The 14,143-nt window shown below is 45.9% G+C and overlaps 1 protein-coding gene across 4 annotated transcripts in view; it reads right to left on the bottom strand.

The window, feature by feature from the left end:
• TMEM108 (transmembrane protein 108) overlaps positions 1–11,024 on the bottom strand; it is a 253,936-nt gene extending 242,912 nt beyond the window's left edge. For 3 of the 4 annotated variants that reach the window (XR_008444046.1, XM_054020350.1, XM_054020355.1), the window contains exon 1: positions 10,920–11,024. The gene's annotated coding sequence lies outside the window, so the exon portion shown is untranslated. Of the gene's footprint in view, positions 1–239; positions 547–10,919 lie in introns of those variants that run through there. The other variant, XM_054020351.1, reaches the window with a different exon arrangement.
• Positions 11,025–14,143: the final 3,119 nt, after the last annotated feature.

The raw sequence follows: 14,143 nt of genomic DNA on the forward strand, positions 1-14,143 counted from the left end.
TCCATACAACAATAGTTTAGTTCTATATTATAGACTTATAGAAAGAGACCTTCTAAAAACGTTAACATGTATTCCTGGCACGCGAAACCTTAACTGAGAGTGAATAAATGAAGACTCGGCACAGCACTTCGGAAAGGTTGCCGACCCCTGCCATAGAGCCTTACTAGCTTTAAAAACGGATCCCAAATGCTCACAACTCCACTGATACGTACATTAGTACTACCTCTTAGAATCCTCACCTGGGAAAGTCAGGGAGATTTTTGTAGGAATGCATAGCTCCCGAATCGCCAGCCCACGGGCGCGGCAAACTGCTCCCATGGCTACGAGGCAGGAGTGACCTTCAATCCAGCGTTTGTGTTTGGGAAACTTATTTGGCTGATTTGATTGTACCCTCGCAGCTGGTGTTCACGCGCTCAAGAGATGGGTTCGTTATCTTATGTGCATGTACACTGCCTGGCGTTTCTATGCGCAGGAATGTAACCACTAAGAAGTGTTGTAAACAAAGTAAGGAGAGAAATAAAAACCCCAGAAAAAGTTTTCCTAGAGGCTTTTTGCTTGAGGCTTTTGAAGATCTCTAGCTACCAGAAACCTAACGTTCTATTTCCTTTCCTGCGTCGTCACCACAGATTTTTTATTTTATTTTATCTTTTTGTAATGACAGGTTTTACTATGTACATTCTATAGCTCGTTAATCTTGACCTACACACTTGAGGAAGACAGTATAGACCTTTGTTTTAACAGTTTAATCCAGCACTCACTGATCACACTTCTGATGTCTTTGAATTTGAATTTTATAGGCTGAGCAAAATCCTTCCCTATATTCTTGGTGACTTTCCAAAATGTTAAAGCAAAGGCCACTAAAAACCATGGGCCACATCCACAGTTGGTGTCAAATGATACAGCTCTTCCGATTTGGGTGGCCCCACCCCAATTTACAGCAGCTGAAGATCTGGCCCAAAGCATTTAAGAAGGCATAGCTATATAATGAATTATTTTGATTATGGAGGGCCCACAAACTAACTGGATATTTTAAAATCATAGTAAATTTAAACATCCGTATGTGTGTATACATACAGTCCAGTGAAGCCTGTACAACAGACCACCCTTATTATGCAACCTTCCATGTTTAAACCATCACAGTGTATTGTAATACTCCATAACAGAAATCAAAGGCTCTGTTGGGACATTAAGTAACAATTCCAACACATACGCAGGCAGGGCTTAACTTCCTCTTAGGCATCCCCCACTCCCAAAACCAAGCCAATAACAACATATTAAAACAAGACAACACGAAGATAAAGATACAGCTCCACATATTAGTGGAGGTGCTGTATGCACTGATCATTACACTATCACCCAAGGTATTGAACGTAGCTCTGTTGCATGGCTGCTAGAGGACCATATCCATTTGCAACTGAATGTCGGTGGTCTAGAGTTGCGAGGCATCTAGTTTTCGACTAGAACACCTGGTCAAAAAGGGACTCTGGTGGCTCTGGTCAGCACTGCTGACCGGCCCGTTAAAAGTCCGGTTGGCGGTGCAGCAGGGCTAAGGCAGGCTCCCTGCCTGCCCTGGCTCTGCGAAGCTCCCCAGAAATGGCCAGCATGTCCCTGCAGCCCCTAGGCGCAGGGGTGATCAGGAAAGCTCTGTGTGCTGCCCCTGCCCCCAGTGCTGGCTCCATAGCTCCCATTGGCTGGGAACCACGTCCAATGGGAGCTGCAGGGGTAGCACGTGTGGGTGCAGGCAGTGTGCACCGCACGGAGCAGCCTGACTGCGCATCTACCTAGGGGCCGGACATGGCGGCCGCTTCGAGGAGCAGTGCAGAGCAAGGGCAGGCAGGGAGCCTGTCTTAGCCCTGCTGCGCCACCAACCGAGAGCTGCCCGAGGTAAGCACTACCCATCCAGAGCCCACACCCCAAACCTCCTACCCCAGGTCAGAACCCCCTCCCACACGCTGACTCCCTCCCAGACCCCGCACCCAAACCCCAGGTCGGAACCCCCTTCCTCACCCTAACTCCTTCCCAGACCCCGCCACCCACACCCCAACACCTACCCCAGGTTGGAACACCCTTCCTCACCTTAACTCCTTCTCAGGCCCCACACTGCCACCTGCACCCCAACACCTATCCCAGGTCGGAACCCCCTCCCTCACCCTGACTCCCTCCCAGACCCCCGCACCCCAATCCTCTACCCCAGGTCGGAACAGCCTCCTGCACCCAAATTCCCTTCCAGAACCCACACCCCCTCATGCACCCCAACCCCTTATCCCAGCCCTGAGCCCCCTCCTGCACCCCAATCCCCCACCCCAGCCCTGAGCCCCCTACTGCACTCCAAAGCCCTCTGTCCCAGCCCAAGGCTCCGTCCTGCACCCAAAACCCCTCATCCCTGGCCCCACCCCAGAGCCTGCACCCCCAGCCAGAGCCTGCACCCCCTCCCATACCCCAACCCCCTGCCCCACCCCAGAGCCCTAGCCCACATCCTGAACCCCTCATTCCTGGCCCCACCGCAGAGCCCGCACCCCCCGCCGGAGCCTTCCCCCCTCATGCTCTCCAATCCCCTGCCCAGCCAAGGGAAAGTGAGTGAGGGTGGGGGAGAGCGAGTGACAGAAGGAGCGGGGCTGGAGTGAGTGGGAGTGGGGCCTTAGAGAAGGGATGGGGCCTCGGGCAGGGGCAGGGCAAGGGTGTTCAGTTTTGTGCAATTAGAAAGTTGGCAACCCTACCGTGGTCCCTTGAGTGATCATGTAAGGCTTATTTAACTATATATTCCCCCATTTCTTCCTTTGCCAACATAGTAAGAGGGTGCATGGATAAATCATTATGATATCACTGTATCTACTTTGTTCACGTAGATTCCTTATGAAAGGCGCTTTTGTGATGCCTTATGAAAGAGCACTTCCTGGTATGCTCCAGTAATGCCTCAATAGATAGAGAGTACTAAAGGTGGAACACACAGGGGTTTGTTTTTTTTAATACGGCTGCTATTTTGAACACTGCAAATTGACAGCAGCAGTGCTCTATACCCTGGGATTCAGTGGCAGCAGCAGCCAGCCTGTTTTGATGTGGAGAGGAACTGGATGCTCTGATGAGCACATGACTCCATTCAAGTCACAAGACAGGAGCTGCACAGCTAAACTTATTATTACACCATATCAGAGCTGTCAGTTTTGAGTCCTAGCACAGCATTGTGCAAAAGGGCAAGCGTTCTGGGTGCTTTCAGAACAGCACATACCCACCTCAGCATAGGGCTCCCTGTTATAACACTCCTCTTTCTTTGATTCACACTAATGTCACTAAGCTATAGATTATGGCTACATTAAACCCTGTCATAATTGCCCTTAGTACAAGAATACCCCTCTATGACACAACATTGTTGACTCTCACTAATGGCATTACAATGAGGGTGGTACAACCAGCTTCTTTCAAATAATGTGCTGGTTGGCTTTCTCCTTCCCCTTGCTCTGCATTTTCATAGCCACCACCCACTGCCTGGATATTCCATTCTTTCCCCTGCTTGACTTCACCAGAACTATGCCATTCCCTTCTAGTCTCTACCTTCCTCCTTGCTTGCTATGCACTGAAAGCCCATGAGGCTTAGGCTCCTAAGTGCCTAAATCACCTTTGAAAATGGGACTCAGGTGGCTTGTGAAAATCCTACCTTCTCTTTTTTCTCTCTCTCCACCCCTTTCCTAAGGTTCGCTGACTGCACCAGTCTCTCGTTCCCCTCCTCCCCAACCACGTAGGGACACACTCTGCACCGTCTCAGTACTGTAGTACCATATTGAGAGCATTCCTTGAGGAAGAAATAATGAACTGTCTTCTCAGAGTCTTCACTTGAATGAAGGAGTTGGGACATTTACAGAACTCTGGAAGAGGGGTTAATATTCTGGTCTCTCGTGTGTTGCCAGAGTCAGTGCTGCACTATGGCGGGAAGGGAAAGGTATACTTACTGGCCTAATTTTTAAAGGGCAATGAGAAACCACCAATCCTACTACAGACATTAATGGGAGATGTAAGTAATTAGCACTTTTGGGAAAGAAAGCTAACGGAAGGCACCATGAGAAACTTCAATATTGGCTATGGTGTAGCTATTGGCCACACTGCACACAAAAAACAAATTATAGCAATCATTTTAGAAACATGATTCTTAGATTAAATTGTTACGAAGTTTTGATATCAAATCTAAAAGTAACCCCATTTCACTGCTATAACCCTTGATCTCCCATCCTCCTACCCTTTGTTTGTGACTTCCCCCCCTTGTTACATATGGTGTCTAAGCTTAAACAGTAAGCCCGAGGGAGCAGTGACCATATATTATCTGTATTTGTGATGGACCTATTACATTATGAAGGCTAGATAAATATGAATAATTAATTGCAGTCCTATGGCATCTTCTATTTAAAGCAATATTTTGGGTACACAGGTTGGTCACTAATGAGTCTTTAATAGCCTTCTGTACATGACAATAATAATAAATAATAATAAAATAATAATAATAATACTTGGTTCTTATATAGATCTTTCCATCTGGAAATCTCAAAGTGCTTTATAAAGGAAGGTCAGTATCATTATTCCCATTTTACAGATGGGGAAACTGAGGCACAAAGATTAAAATGACTTGCCCCAGGTCATCCAGCAGATCACTGGCAAAGATGGAAACAGAATCCAGGTCTGCTGACTTCCAATCCAGTGTTTCAGGGTAGCATCCGATATGCATCCGAAGAAGTGGGTTGTAGCCCACGAAAGCTTATGCTCTAATAAATTTGTTAGTCTCTAAGGTGCCACAAGTACTCCTGTTCTTTTTTTCCAATCCAGTGCTTGATCCACTGGACCATGCTGCCTCTGTACCTGGAAAAAAAAGATTCTGAAAAATCTCATGCTATCAATGTGTGCCTAGTTTTCACTTTAAATTGGCTAGTTACTTCAATCAGTTGTAGGAACTACTGGAGAGTGTTGTGACAGCTGCTAGTGGGGTGGGCAAAACTAATCACATGTCTGCTTTCCTAATGTGCTCAGCCAGTGACTCTTGATGGTAGCATGTGTTTCTGCCTTTACATTCATGGAGAGCATTTAAATAGGTCTCTGTTCCCTGTCTCTCTACAAGAACCTCACTAACATGATTAAGCCAATAGAAACCCGATCCTGAACAAAAGGACAAGGATTTCATTTGCAGACTTCCCACTGTACAAATGGAAGGTCTTGATGAAACAGTGTAAACTGAAGACTAAACCAAATGGTAAAAGAGGCTACTGAATAAGTGATATGACTATTCCTCTTGAGTTCTCCTTAGAAACAGGAGCCCCAATGGTCACAGCTGCTAACAGCAAACTCTGTGCTTCTGTATCATAACATCCTGCTGCATTCCCCACTTGTGGCATCATGTTATCTGTCTCTTCCTTCGGATCATACATCTGAAGAGAGGTTCCCACAGCAACTTTAGCTGGCAAACTTCTCTGAGGCATTGCAGCACTGTGTGAATAAAATCCTGCCGTCTGGCGCACAAGGAACGAAGAGCCCAGGGAATCTCTTCCTCCACAAAGCCAGCAAGCCAGTATCTCTCCTCGGTGCTCAAGAGGGCACTATGAAAGAGGGCCAATAATTGCACCAGCTCATCCACCACATCTCTAAGGGAGTGCTATGAACATGCTAAACGGTCATGACTAGCTCTTCAGCTAGCTAGCACATATGCTGTGGTCAGCAGCAAGCACAATCCTGCAGCAGCAGAAACAGCTGCCTTTTTCAGTACGAGCACAGTCTAAGTCAAGGTTGGGCAAACTACGGCCTGCGGGCTGGATCCAGCCCCTCAGGGCTTTGGATCCGGCCCGCAGTGCCGCCGGCATCACGACCCTGCAACCCCAGTCGGTGGGGAGTTGAGGGCTCCGTGTGTTGCCTCCAGGCACCGCCCCTCGCAGCTCCCATTGGCTGGGAACGGGGAACCGTGGCCAATGGGAGCTTCGGGGGAGGTACCTGGAGGCACGGCAAGGGCAGTATACGCGGAGCCATCCGCCTCCCCCTCGGGCCACAGCGCTTTTGAGAGTGGTGCGGGGCTGGGGATAGGGGAGGCATGCAGGGAGTCTGCCCTGGCCCCGGTGTGCGCCGCTGCCACCTCAGAGCTGCTTGAAGTAAGTGGCGTTGGGCGGCAGCCCGAACCCCGCCTGCACCCCACCCCCCAACTCCCTGCCCTGAGCCCCCTGCCTGTACCTCACACCCCTCCTGAACCCCAACTCCCTGCCCTGAGCCCCCTGCTGAACCCTGCACCCCTGTGCACCCCAACCCACTGCCCTGAGCCCCCAGCAGCACCCTGCACCCCTCCTTCACCCCAATCCCCTGCCCTGAGCCCCCTGCAGCACCCCGCACCCCTCCTTCACCCCAACCCCCTGCCCTGTGTCCCCTGCTGCACCCCTCCTGCACCCAACCCCCCTGCCCTGAGCCTTCTCCCACAGTCTGCACCCCTCCTACAGCCCTTCCCTGATCCCCCTCATACACCCTGCACCCCTCCTCTGCCCCAATCCCTTGCCCTGAACCCCTTCCTGCACACCGCACCCCCTCACACACCCCGCACTCCCTCAGGCACCCCAACTCCCTGCCCCGGCCTTGCATACAATTTCCCCACCCAGATGTGGCCCTCAGCCCAAAAAGTTTGCCCACCCCTGGTCTAAGTGCTCCCACAGTCCACTGCCTCAATCTATTATGAGGAATCTTGCCCTGGCTGACAGGGGGGGGCAAGCCTGGCAGTTCCCCCCCCCCAGCCATAGTAGGATTTATCCCTTTATTGTATGAGTTGGATCGACAGCACTGCAAACTACTAATCACATTTCAGTCTCAAATGTAGTGCTTATCACCAGATAAGCTCAAGGAAATCAGCCATGGCACACGTGTTCAAGGGCACAAGCAATTTTCTTTATGCACGGTGCAAACTGGATCAAAGAGTAGAATCTGGTCTTGAACAGAAGTGTCTGAAATAGCCACCTAGGGTAAATACCCATTTTAGTTCTGGGTAAAATGGGAGCCTTAACTATGTACCTCTTTTCTTTTGTTGGTTTGAGTCAGAAAGTTAATGTTAATTTTCCTAGTCTACCTACCCACTGTGGCCATGATATGCCTTGGGACAAATTCTTCACAAGCTACACCAATGAAAGTACATTAACTGGAACAATTCAGCGTATATCTATACTAGATTTTTTGGTCTTGTACCTTGAGCTAACTGATCGCAATTAACTCAAGTTAACAAATAAGATTGTAAACTCTTCTGTAGCTAACTCACAAATGTTTGTTCCAAGACACACATGTTTTCTCAGCTGTGGTTCAACCTGGCTTAACTCTGAGGAGGTATGTCTACTCTAGAGATTTTAAACTCAAGATAATTGATTGCCAATTAACTTTAGTAAACTAACACATTTGTATATACACTAATCTGGACACTCCACAAACATTTGTGTCTTGGAACAATCAATTTAAAGAACTGTAGTGTACACAAAGCCATGAACCATTATTAGGAACAAACTTTTTTGAGAATCTGTACTAGAATTTACAGTCACGTTAGTTAACTTGAGTTATCTGGCGACTGATTAGCTCAAGTTACAACAGCACCAAAAACTGTACTATAAGCAAGTTCTGAGAGGAGAATTTATCTTCACTGGGCTAGATTCCACCCTAGGTTATGCTGACTTTATGTAACCTACAGCCCCAGTAGAATGTACACATGGAAGTAAGGTTGCAGTGCATACTTTTAACAACTTATCTTCTTTTAGGGGATCCTCATCACCAACAAAATCTCAAATTTGGGCAACTATGGAGAGAGAGGGGGCATGGCTAGGGCAGCATGGCTGCAAATTGATCCAACACATTTGCCAGGCACCATCCGCTGCTGATGCTTCAGTTTAAAACTGCCTCTGTAACAGGTTTCAGAGTAACAGCCGTGTTAGTCTGTATCCGCAAAAAGAAGAACAGGAGTACCTGTGGCACCTTAGAGACTAACAAATTTATTAGAGCATAAGCTTTCGTGGACTACAGCCCACTTCCAAAGAAGTGGGCTGTAGTCCACGAAAGCTTATGCTCTAATAAATTTGTTAGTCTCTAAGGTGCCACAAGTACTCCTGTTCTTCTTTCTGTAACAGGGTGGCATGCCCTTCTTGCAAGCACCCCCTAGTCAAGTGTGTGTGCCTGCAGTCTCTATTTGTGATGACCCCTGTTGGAGGGTTTTCAGTGACTTAGCCTTCCAGCCAAGTCTCTCACGCAGTCTGTATGTGAAACAGAACAGACCCCTTTTGGGGCATACAGTCCACCAGGGGCCTGTTCCAGGACCCCTCTGTTGGTATCTCTGTACCCATCCCCAGGCTCAGTCTTTAAATAGTCCCAGCACCAGTATGGGGCCATATCCCCAGGGCTTGCTCACTGGAGACACTGCCTTCCTGCAGCCCTTCCTGGGCTCAGTCCTTACTTAGTCAGCCAGGAGCTCCCTTGGTCCCTGCCAGCAATTGACCTGTCGATGGTCCTGCTGCTCCTTCAGTCAGTCAACCAACCAGGAGCACAGTTCTCACTCCTCCAGCTCCAGGCAGCAACTACCTGGCTCTACTTGTGCAGCAACTTTATTATGGCTCTCCCTGGCCCAAATTGGTTGCTCCCTGCAGCTCTCTCATTGGCTGCTTCCCCTGCAGCCACTCTAGGCAGCCTGGAGGACTTCTCTACTGCTCCTTTCTGGGAAAGGGTGTGTGTGGTAGGATCACAAGGCCTCCTGCAGGGGGCCTCTAGGCCTAATACACCTTGTACAGCCTCCCAGTGCAAAGCCTCCAGGGGAAGGGAGCAATGCAGATGCTACACCAGAGCTATTTAGTATTACTGCCTCCCTATGTCAGGGGCAGAGGGGATGAGGCATTCTAGTGTTATCAAACTTTGTAAAGCACTGGATGTCAAAAAAGTCTGTACATAAATACATATTTTGTGTAAGTATTTCTTTGCTATTTTTGTATAATATTTGCATGTCAATTTTTATTTGTATATTAGATAACATAAGATCTTTATTTTTACTTTATTAATATGCTCAAGACGTATTGGTATTTTGCATCAAGCAGTTATCATTGTTTATATATCCTGTTCTATCTTTTTTTTTTTTAAATCACACCTATGAGAAGAGTATATATTCCATATCTGGAACAAATACAGAGAACATCAGTTTACAAATTCCATCCTTTTTAACTGGACTATAGATATTTTCCCAGTTTTTCAACCTTGAAAAATAGCTCGTGGATTTCTAAGTAATTGTTGGCACTCACAAATTGCAAGTGTGGTACAAAATCCCTGAAAATTAGAACAGCCAGCATTACGTTCACACTGGTGATAAGCTAATTATGGTATCAAAAATAACTTTATGATAGGAAGCTATAGTACTAAATAGCTTTACAAACAAAGCAGATCAGAATAGTTCACTAGGGGAGAGCAGCATAGTAGAAAACATTCTCAATGTTTGCATGCCTAGTTTTAATTCTGACTGTTCTGTGTTAAAGTCGAGCAAATAGACTGCTTCTAGATCCAGTTAGCATATAGTACTGCTTTTTCTTATATAGGTAAAGTCATGAAATTTAACTGCTACTGGTTAAATGGTTCTGCAAATGGAAAACAGTCAGAACTTTTTTAGTTTTGTGCAATAGCATTTGGTTCCCAGAATTAACACTGCAGAGGCATGTTATATATTAGTGGGTTTGGATTTTTTGTGGGGTTTGTTTATTTATTTATTTATTTATTTTGGTCTTTTGAACTTTCCTGCTTACTCTGGTCTTTTGAATTAGAAACATTCAGCAGCAGCTGAAAGATGACAGCATCATTCATCAATAGCACATTCTCACTTCTGATTTACTTCCTGGGAGAGCTATAGTATTTTAAAAGACTGATCCTGCTTAGTTTTGACATTAACTTCTCTTTCACAGCAGCTTCTCTGAACAAGCTACTACATCCATGTAGCCTGAATGCATGAATGCTCTCTGTACTTACAGAAGGAGGATTTTCTCAGTTTGATTATAGATTCTGGAGTTTTGCTGCACAGCCATTTATTCATAGTACAGTTCAGTTCCTTTTCATTTTTTGTGGTGCAGTCGGTTTAATCCTTAGCAGCTTTAATTCTTTTCAACAATGGCTTTAATTATCTTTGGTATAAACTTCACTTTCAGTATATTCTTAAAATATTTTCCATAGGCAATTATTCAGTCCACTCTATAGTTTTGGAGGAAATACATAAAATCTGTTTCTTGTAAAGCAGTTGGCTAAGATGTATGCCTACCACAGGACTACAATGGGCTTTTTTAATTGGCTACAGTTCAAGATCTGTTTAAACAGGCTGCTGTCTTTCATTCACTGTTCTACTTTAAATGCAATATACAAGCCATAGATTCCAAATCCATTAGCATATTGAGCATCAGTCTTGCGCCTTTGGTTTAATATTGCCAACATGCATCTCAGAACACATATAAATGACTGGTCTTGGCAGGCATTTTTACAGGTTTTGTTTTAAACAGCCTGCTTTGTAAAAATGACCTGATGCTTTTCATGTAAAGATTGGTATTAATATCAACCTTCCTCTCCCTCTCCACTGCTTCATAAAGACAGGAATTTATCTATGCACTATTTCCAATGCATGCCTGTCTGTGCAACTGCTTGCCAATATATAATTTAATATTCTCAAGATGTAAAACATTTAAAATAAAATACAATGATTTTTAATTACCAAAGAAAACTGCTAGGCATATTTGAGTATTTATCACCTTCGATCACATTTAATTTTGAATTTAAAAAACATCAAAAGAAAGCAAAATACAGAATTTAAGAGTGGAGCCCTTTTTCTGTTTTACTCTATGCTTGTGCACCAGAAAATCCTGCTGCATCCATTCCTGGCAGCTAATTTATTAGAATAAAGAGACATCATTATTGCTTACCTCAGTAGAAGTGCTAAAGCTCCCCCAGACTGCTGTGGAGAAAGCACAGCCTCATTTGCACATACACACACAAACCGATGTTCCTTCTGATCTGTCGGCAACCAAGAAGGCCAATAGCACATGTTGCCTAGCATCGGTCACATGACAGAGCCAGCCAATCCCCTAAATGTTCTTTGCAGTGCCTACTTCTGCTTTCCAAATCCCAAGGGATGTTTTATATAGCTCCCAGCTTGTTCAGGTCAGACACAATAGGGAGAAGCAGAAGTCTCACCCCACTCATTTGTTTGGACTAGCCTCACAAGAAATAGACACTTGGCACTATTGAGTGACCACTGCGAGGTCAGGCTGGTAAAGAATCTCCGGCTGCGAGAACATATAAAGAGTCCAAACCGGAGCCAGAGTCTTTTTCAGTGGGACACAGAGCAGAGCGAAGTAGCTGTTAGTGAAGCACAGCCACTGAATATAAATGAGGACATACTGTTGCAATAACAGGGACAGGTTATTACAGGGATTACAGGCAGGATTTACAAGAGCTGTATTGGATTAACAATAATTGCACTGAAATGGGAAGTCCTGTATTTAGAGGGCCACTTTAAAAAGGTTAAATATATAATGAAAGTAAGTCTGTAAATAAACAGTATTAAAATAAAAGAACATTCTGCTCTAGCACTAATTTGGTTGCTGCTGAGGCTTTCTGTGGTTCCTTTAACAATTGAGTCAACATTTTGTGGGTCTTACCTATCTCAGCTATTGATCTTCCACTGTAACTCTTGTAAATCTTGAACAAGGGCAGGAAGAGACCATCAGAAGATATCTGTCACAGCTCTATCATTCCTGGTCTAGAATAATAATATTTACCTGTGTTAGAGCAGTTCTCAGTCAAGAATTTCAAAGCACTGTACTAATGAATGTAAGTGTCATTATCCCCATTTTACAGATGAGGAAACATTTTCAGAGAGGTTGACGTGACTTATCCAAGGTAAGCAGAGCAGGTGAATCACAGTGCCAGGAATACAGCCCAGGAGCCCAGACTCCCAAACTAGTATCCAGGGCCGGTGCAACCATTTAGGTGACCTAGGCGGTCACCTAGGGCACTAGGATTTGGGAGGGTGCCATTTTCTTCGGCAGCAACCGCAGTGGCCGGATCTTCGGCCGCCCCAGTCACCGCCGGCATTTAGGTGGAGGGAGCTGGGGCAGTGGAGCGTGGGGAGGGCTGCCTGCAGCAAGGAGGGGGGGGTGGCATGCAGGGGAACTCCCCGCCCCAGCTCACCCCTGCCCCGCCTCCTCCCCAAGCACGCCGTGGCTGCTTCACTTCTCCCACCTCCCAGGTTGGCGGCGCCAATCAGATTAGGCGCCGCAAGCCTGGGAGGCGGGAGAAGTGAAGCAGCAATGGCGTGCTGGGGAGGAGGCGGGGCAGGGGTGAGCTGGGGCGGGGGGGTGCCTCAGGGTGGGGAGCTGCCACAGGGAGAGCGCCTCAGGGCGGAGCGGGGGAGCTGCCGTGGGGGTGGGGGCATCTCAGGGTGGGGGCTCGGGGACAGGGGGGGACGCAAGGTGGAAGTTTCTCCTAGGGCGCGAAACATCCTTACACCGGCCCTGCTAGCATCTCATCCTATGCCATGCAGCTTGCTAACAATTCGCTTCCTTTGCTCCTCTTCCCCCATCATTCTCACATATATTTTTCTCTCACATTTTTCAATATTCACTGATGCCTTTTTTGTCACCTAAAACTGCCATTGACTTTCCATTGCAATACAGATATTCGAACCAAATGTAGCTGTTGTATGTCACTCCTCCAATTTCTGTTACATTAGCCTGTTCATTTTTTTGCTTCACTGAGAGTAAGAAGCGTGCAAGAAACCCAGGATCAAACTGGTAAAGTAGCACAATAAGCTTCAAACACATTTGAAAGTTCATCGCAATAAGTCAATGAGCCTGAAGCTCACTTAGTGTTTGCAAACGTTTCAGTATTCCATCCAACTTCGGAATGAGCTGCTGAAGGTAAAATATTCCTAGCATTGAAACTATGGCTTATTCAGTGAGACATCCCTTGACTCATGGACGAGCACCAACTGCTGCACCACTGTTTATAATCCTCCATTGTCTTTTCTTTGTTTGGAAAATATTGTCCTGATCTTGTCTTATATTAATATCATAATGAACTGCTCAGTCCAGGTGACAGAACACTGTTAAAAACAACACTTACAATGCTCTACATCTTCAAAGTGCCATACAAACACAAAATAATTAGTCTAATTAGGTAACTAATCTAATTAAATGAACAGATACAATGAACCCAGAGCCAGACATGAACTGTTAAACTCTGCTTCTCCTGTATGATGAACAAATGGATATAAGGACAAATTTTCCATCAGCTTCCTCAATTATAGCTATCAGTTTGTGAATGCATCTGTCTATAAGCACACAACCTCCATAATCCTATCTTCTATAACAGGCTGTGGAGTCGCAGCAGTAGCCTTCGGGCTGGCTGTGGCCCCTACATGAGCACATGCTAATGGCCAGTGGATTCATGTAGACGACCCGTCAGCCTCGTCCTACTCCATGTTTGGCAAAAGGAGCCCAAAAAGGAGGAGTCAGGGCCCAATGATATCTTGGGGGGGGGTAGGAGTGCACCCACATACCGCAAGTTGCATCACCCCATCCCTTGGGTAATAGAAGTGCATCATTTCTACCGCAGCCGGTGCCCTCCACAGCCACAGAAGAAGGGGCAGGATTGGATTCACACTCTAGTATGTGGAAATGTGGGGTCTGCACATGCAAACTGGACATTTTAGGTGCACAATTAAGGAAGCCCACTGAAAAAGTGCCCATTAATGTCAAACTCTACTTTGTCAGCAATAATTTCAATAAGCAATCAATGTGATCAAATACCTCCTCTTTGAGACAATTCAGCCTTCCACACTCTTTTTAAAAAATTCCTCGTTAAGCATCTTGGTTATGCAGACTCAGCAATTATTACACGTTAGCTGGCAATGAATCCTGTTGGACGCAAGTAACAGATTAATTCAGGACCACTGCTGATATGTGAACCTGATACAGAACCAATGTTGGCTACAATAGAAGAAAAAAAAATGCTGAACCTAAATTAAGAGAAAACAATCTTTGAATGGTTGAAGAAAAGTTTATCTTGCTAAGTATTAAATGTTCAGATTAATCAACCTGATTATTAATCTGTTGGTAAAAATCCTTGTTGATTGGCAAAAGCT

Source organism: Malaclemys terrapin, chromosome 2 (assembly GCF_027887155.1).
Source record: "Malaclemys terrapin pileata isolate rMalTer1 chromosome 2, rMalTer1.hap1, whole genome shotgun sequence".
In the NCBI taxonomy this organism is placed as follows: domain Eukaryota; kingdom Metazoa; phylum Chordata; order Testudines; family Emydidae; genus Malaclemys; species Malaclemys terrapin.